Raw genomic sequence first — 6,386 nt, forward strand, 5'->3', positions numbered from 1 at the left:
TTGCCTGCAAAAAGGGTTAGTTCCGGGAGATTAGTTACTATGTTCATTTGCAAGTCCAAAGTTTTCGGCCAAAAATATTGTGTAGTTTGGAAGTAACGCACAGGAGAATTGCAACATACATAACCTCGAAAAGTACACACGTTGTTAGCAATATCAAAAATTTTTTTTGAAAAAAAAACACACAAATAGTGTTTGCGGGGACGTCCGTCAGCATGCTCTTTATCATTTCCCAAATTTTTAAGATAAAATATTGATTATTCTAGAAAAAAAGCCGTCGGAACCTAAAACTGGTAAAATCGATACTAATTCCTAAGCGCTATGCAAATTAATCAGATTTTACCAAATTAAAACTTTTTTGAATTAAACCAAAAAAAAAGTGTGTGGGGACGTCCGTTAGCATGGTCGCTATCATGTCCCAAATTTTTAAGACAAAATATTGATTATTAAAGAAAAAAAGCCGTCGGAACCTAAAACTGGTAAAATCGACAATTTTCTAAGTATCACATGCCCTTAAAAGATGATCATTTTTAGATGGTAATTTATGTATTTGGTTGAAAATTCGTGTTTTTCGTTAAATAATTAATCCTTGTCATTAAAAACTCAACTATTTGTTGAAAAGTTAATCTACTTTATAGGAAATTCAACCGTTTTGTTAAAACTTCATTCTTTTGGTTTTAGTTTTTGGTTTTCAAAAATTCATTTTCCTAGTTGGAAATTTAACTAGTTTCTTGAAAATTCGTTTTTTTTTAGTTTTGTTTAAATATTAAACTATTTGATTTAAAATTTGCCTTAAATAAAAATTTGATTATTCCGTTTTGGGTTAAAAATCGATCATTCATAGTTGAAAATTCATGCATAATGTAGAAAATTAATCTTTTTCAGTGAAAAATTAATCTTCTTTGTTCAAAATTCAACAATTTTCTTAACATTTTATTTTTGATAAATTATCTGTTTGTAAGAAAATTCGTTTTTCTGGTAGGAAATCAATCTTCTTTTTTAAATGTTCATATTTTTGGTTGAAAACTGAACTATTTTGTTGAAAATTCGTTTTAGTTTTTGGTTGAAATTTAAGTCTTTTAAATGAAAATATTCCATTTCATAATTCCAATTTTTACATTAAATTTCGTCTTTTTATCGGAACATTCAAATATTTGGATGTAAATTCTTTTTTTTTTTGCTGAAAATGTATCCGTTTTTTCTATAAAATTAATGTTCTTAGTTTAAAATTTAACTACTTGATTAAAACCTGAAGGTAGACAAGTCAAAAATTTGGTTAAAAAGTAATTTTTTTAGATGAAGATTCTTCATTTTATTCGAAAATTCATCTTTTTGGTTGAACATTTATCTTTTTCAGTAGAAAATTTAACTATTTGTTTAAAAATTAACATTTCTCGATAGAAAATTAATCTTCTGGGGTAAAATTTAATATTTTTGGTAGCAACTGCATCTATTTTGTTAAGAATTAAACTACCATTGAGACATTGAAAATTTACTTCTTTTGGTTAAAAATTATTTTACATTGTAGGAAAGTCTAGAATTTGGTTAAAAATACATTTATTGTGTAACATTGATCTTTTTTAGCGGAGAATTGATCTTCGCGATTGAAAACTCAATTATTTGGTTAAAAATGCGTTTTTTGTTTGTTAAATCATTAATTTTGTAAATTAAAAATGTAACTATTCCATTTTTGGTTGAAAATTTATGTTTTTTAGTTGAAAAATTAACACGGTATTTAACAAAAATAGACTTGATAAATATTTTCGTTTAATTCTGCCAAAAAGCAGGGGTTATGTTGACAGCAAAAGGAACACTTTTTAGGGGTACCATTTTGGGGGAAAAAAATTAAACCTTTTTTTGTCCAACCTTATCCTCATCAAATATCTGGATTTCATTCACAGTAAAGAATCATTTAAATTTGAATTGTTCATGAAAAAATACTAGAACATTTATTTCTCAACCATAATTAAAACTTTTTCCTTTTCCAAATTAGATTCAGCATTAAGGTGATCCAAATTTTTCTTTTTGTAATTTTCATGCTCTCATCTCCAAAATCTGCTCAAATAAAAAAATAGGTATTTTATTAATTTAAAAGAATTGTTATAAAAAGCCTAAGTGGAAAATTTCATAAATAATGAAAAATTGTCTAAACTTTTTTTTGGTAAACTTTGATTAATTATTACCACACTCTAAATGAAAAAATGAAAAATGGTTGAAAATTACAGAAGAAAACCAGCTTAAGAATATTTTTTCAAGTGCATATTGTTATAAAAAATAATAAATTGGTTAAAACATTATTTTTGTTAACTTCAATTAATAATTTACTAGCTCTAACTAAAAAGTTTAAAGCAAGTTGAAAATTTCCGAAAAAAAAACGATTTTCTACCTCTATTCTGAAAAATTACTATGAACAATAAAAAATGGTTTAAACAATTTTTTGAAACCCCTACATATCAGTAAAAAGTGATATTTTGTGTATTAGAAACATTTTGGAGTGAAACCAACAGTAAAAAAATAAGAATTATAGCCGAAAACTTTTAAAATCAAATTTTTTACCCCAATAAGCATGAAAATTCGAAAAAATAATTCCAATCCAAAAGAACTTTCTCAACAATTCTGAGACATTTCTCAAAAAAAGAAGTGCTAAGCCCCCCCCCCCCCCATGAACACATTTTCTTATCTAAATTCGATGACAAAAATCATGCAATGTGATATATGCGACAATTTTCACGATAAATCCTTCAAAAAATATAAAAAACAGAAATATGTTTCGTGCAACGTCCATCTACTCAAAACTTGAAATACACAATTACTTAAATATTCGTTGAAATCAACACAACACCATTTGAATACAAAAAAGAAAAGGAAAAAAGTCGACATACAAGGGGAGCTTTTGAATTTCAAAATCAGATTTGCTTTAGTCAAAAATAAAAAATTCCGAAATTCGAATTCGTCACTGGATGAAATAGTGGCTTTTTTGATACCTGCAAAAGCTTAATTTATTTGGAATCAGTAGATATGCAGCTTCATTTTTATCAATCAGTGTCTAAAAGAGCTTTCCTATTTTATTCTCCCAGGCTTTCCGAAAAAAATTCTTAAAAACGGGAAAGGAATTTTTTCGGGTACTGACTTCTGATCGCCGAAGTTCAATACAGCCCTGGCGCGGATACGGGTCGGATGGGTGACCAGAGAACCAAAAATGATCCAAGGAATCTGTGGTGGGATGGAAACCGAAAGGTCTCGCAGATCGTACCCGAAAGGAAAACGCGAAAAACTCGCTCAAAAGTCACCACCTTGGGGTAATAACTCCCGAAACGAGCCCTTTTCTAGGTCGTTCGGTCGACAACCCGGTGACTTGTCAACCGCCGATCCCAAGCGAAACGAACGAGTGAAGAAAAATCGCGCCACGCACTCCCGATGACTGAGATACGGATGGACCGCCAGATTTTTGGACGGCACCGCACTAACTGTGAAAATCCGGCGGACACTCTACTAACCTAAGTAAACTAAATAAAGGGTGGTGAAAAACTGAATAAGAGCCGGAATTTTAAAGAAAAGAATGAATTTAATTGGATTAAGATTGTACAGTTGACAGGGGATCGTTAGTCTTCTTCTTTGGTGTTCTTTTCTTTAGCACTAGGTCTGTAAGCATGTCCAGGTGGATCGTTAGTCGAGGCACAGGGTTCTCTATTCTCCGTGACAGTCTCCTCGACGAGAAGACTAGTGTTCCTGGCTTCCTACTTCCTGCCAGTGATGAGTGATCCCAGATCTGAAACGAGACGTGGCCCAATACTATGACACGTCTATGTCCGTGTGAATATGGTAGGAGACGATATAAATGCCTAGGTTGCGCGCGCAACCCATTTCTCCTCTTCTGAATTTGAAAACTCGAAGGTGCACGATTGCCGGTCGGAACACTTCGGCGGTTCTATTTATATCTGTATCTGCTTTGAAATAAAATGAAGAGATTGGGATTTTAATATTTCCAGATTTCGATGCTGAGCTGGCGATTCCCATGATTTGAATACTTCGCGTGCCTCTTTAATGCGTGTATTTTGAGGTTACGTTACTAATGTTATTAATGATACTATTATAAATATGTTATATTATAATAGTCTTATTTAAATCTTGATCCGCATTTGAAAGAAATTAAAGAGATTAGTGATTTTGGAATTCATCTCTTTTGGATAAAAACTCAATTATTTGATTGAAAAATTAATTCTTTTGTTGAATATGTAACTATATTGTAAAAAAAGTGTTCTTTTCTATCAAAAATTCAACTACTTTGTTAAAATTTTTATTCCTTTTATTTAAAGGTTCATCTTTTTCGTTGAAAATACATTTTTGAAACTGACAACTAATCTATACCATTTTTGGTTAAAAAATCATGTATTTTGTTAACAATTCGTCTTTCTTTGTAGAAATTAAATTGCTTTATGGAAAATTTATACTTTTTGATTAAAAATTAAATTTTTCGGTTGAATTATCGACTGTAAATATTTTTTGGTTGCAAAGTCGTTTTTTTGTAAATGCAACTATATTTTTAAAAATTGAAATTATAATTTTTGCGTGGAAAATTCGATTAGTCACATAAAGTTGAACTACTTAGTAAAAAAATTAATTTTTTCTTATTAGGGATTCATAATTATAGTTGAAAATTCAACTATTTGCCTTTAAATTAGGTTAAAATTCAACTTTGGATTTTATTAAAATTTATTCAAATTAAATTGACGTTTTTTAGTAGAAATTTCATCTTTTTGGTTGAAAATATATCATTTTTGGTCAAAAATGCAATTGTTTGGTTAAAATATGAACTGTACATCTTCTTGGGTTTAAAAGTCGATTATTTCACTACTAGTTGAACTACTTTGTAAAAAAATACGTTTTTTTTAACAAGGTTTTATAATTATGGTTGAAAATTGAACTATTTGGTTGAAAGTGGAACTCTTTGATTGAAAACTCATATTTTTCGTTTAAGAAATTTAACTTTTTGTAGATAATTCGTCTTTTTGACATTAAAATTAAATAATTTGGTTAAAAATTCATGTATTTTGTTTAAAATTTGTCTTTTTTTGTAGATCATTAATTTTCTTGGTCGGAAATTCATCTGATTGGTTGACGATTCAACAACTTTGCTGACAATAAATTTTTTCCGTTAAAAATTATTTATCTTTATCTGAAAATGTAACTATTATAGGATTGATTAAAAATTAATCGTATATATTGGTTAAGTTTGAAAATCGTTTTTTTTTTATAGAAAATTAATCTTCTTGGTCAAAAATTCACCTTTTCCCTTGAAAATTTAACAATTTTATTGAAAATTCGTTTTTCTCCTTGTTCAATTCAATTTTTTATCACAGCTTTTATCTGGAAATGGAACTATTCCATTTTTGGTTAAACTTTATACTGTAAATTGTATTAGTTAAAACACCAATTATTTGTTAGAAAATTAATTAATTTGTTTTCGATTATGACTTGAAATATTATTTCAGAATAAAAAATTTTTATTTTTAGCTCATTCGATTTGAAATTTTTTAATTAAAAAAGAAAATTTCGTTAATTATCAGCAATATTTGACCATTCATTTAAAACAATCCATTACAAAGAACTGTTAAAAACTATACAAATTTGAACAGAATGGTTCGAAATAGAAAGCCTTGAATTGTTAAATTTGTAATGAGTTAAATTTGAAATGTAAACGCTACAATTTTAATTTTTAAAAAGATTCAGAATTAATTTAAAACTTGAAATTATTTGAAACACGATTCAGACTTTTGCAGATTTAAAAAAAAAGCTTTTTGAAAATTGTACAGTATTTAAAAAGAATGACAAAAATTGTTGTGATTGCTAAGAACATTGAAAAGGATTTTTTATTTTGACAAATAAATTTTAAGTAATTATTTGAAAACATTTTAAAAATTAAAAAAAAAGAATCCGGAAGATTTTAAGGAAATTTCTTTATTTTGCAGTTTTTTTAATTTTAGAAAAAAATCTAATTTAAAAAATATATCAATTTTCAACCAAAAAGTTTACTTTTTAACAAATTAAATTAATTTTCTATCAAATAATTGGTGTTTTAACTAATACAATGTACAGGATAAAGTTTCAACCAAAAATTGAATAGTTCAATTTCTAGATCAAAACGATTAGTTTTTAATCAATCCTAGAATAGTTACATTTTCAGATAAAAAAAAATAATTTTTAATCGCAAAAATAAATTTTTAATAAAGTTGTTAAATTTTTAACCAATAAAAGGCATTTTCGACCAAGAAAATTAATGATAAACAAAAAAAGACAAATTTCAAACAAAATACATGAATTTTCAACGAAATTATTTATTTTAGAGTCAATAAAACGAATTATCTACAAAAAGTTGATTTTTTTCAGCG

At 27.5% G+C, this 6,386-nt stretch overlaps 1 protein-coding gene across 9 annotated transcripts in view; it reads right to left on the reverse strand.

Annotated features, from left to right (window-relative positions):
* LOC117175261 (neurofibromin) overlaps positions 1-6,386 on the reverse strand; it is a 133,535-nt gene that overhangs the window by 28,892 nt on the left and 98,257 nt on the right. The gene's annotated exons all lie outside the window — the stretch shown is intronic.

Source organism: Belonocnema kinseyi, chromosome 6 (assembly GCF_010883055.1).
Source record: "Belonocnema kinseyi isolate 2016_QV_RU_SX_M_011 chromosome 6, B_treatae_v1, whole genome shotgun sequence".
Taxonomy (NCBI): Eukaryota; Metazoa; Arthropoda; class Insecta; order Hymenoptera; family Cynipidae; genus Belonocnema; species Belonocnema kinseyi.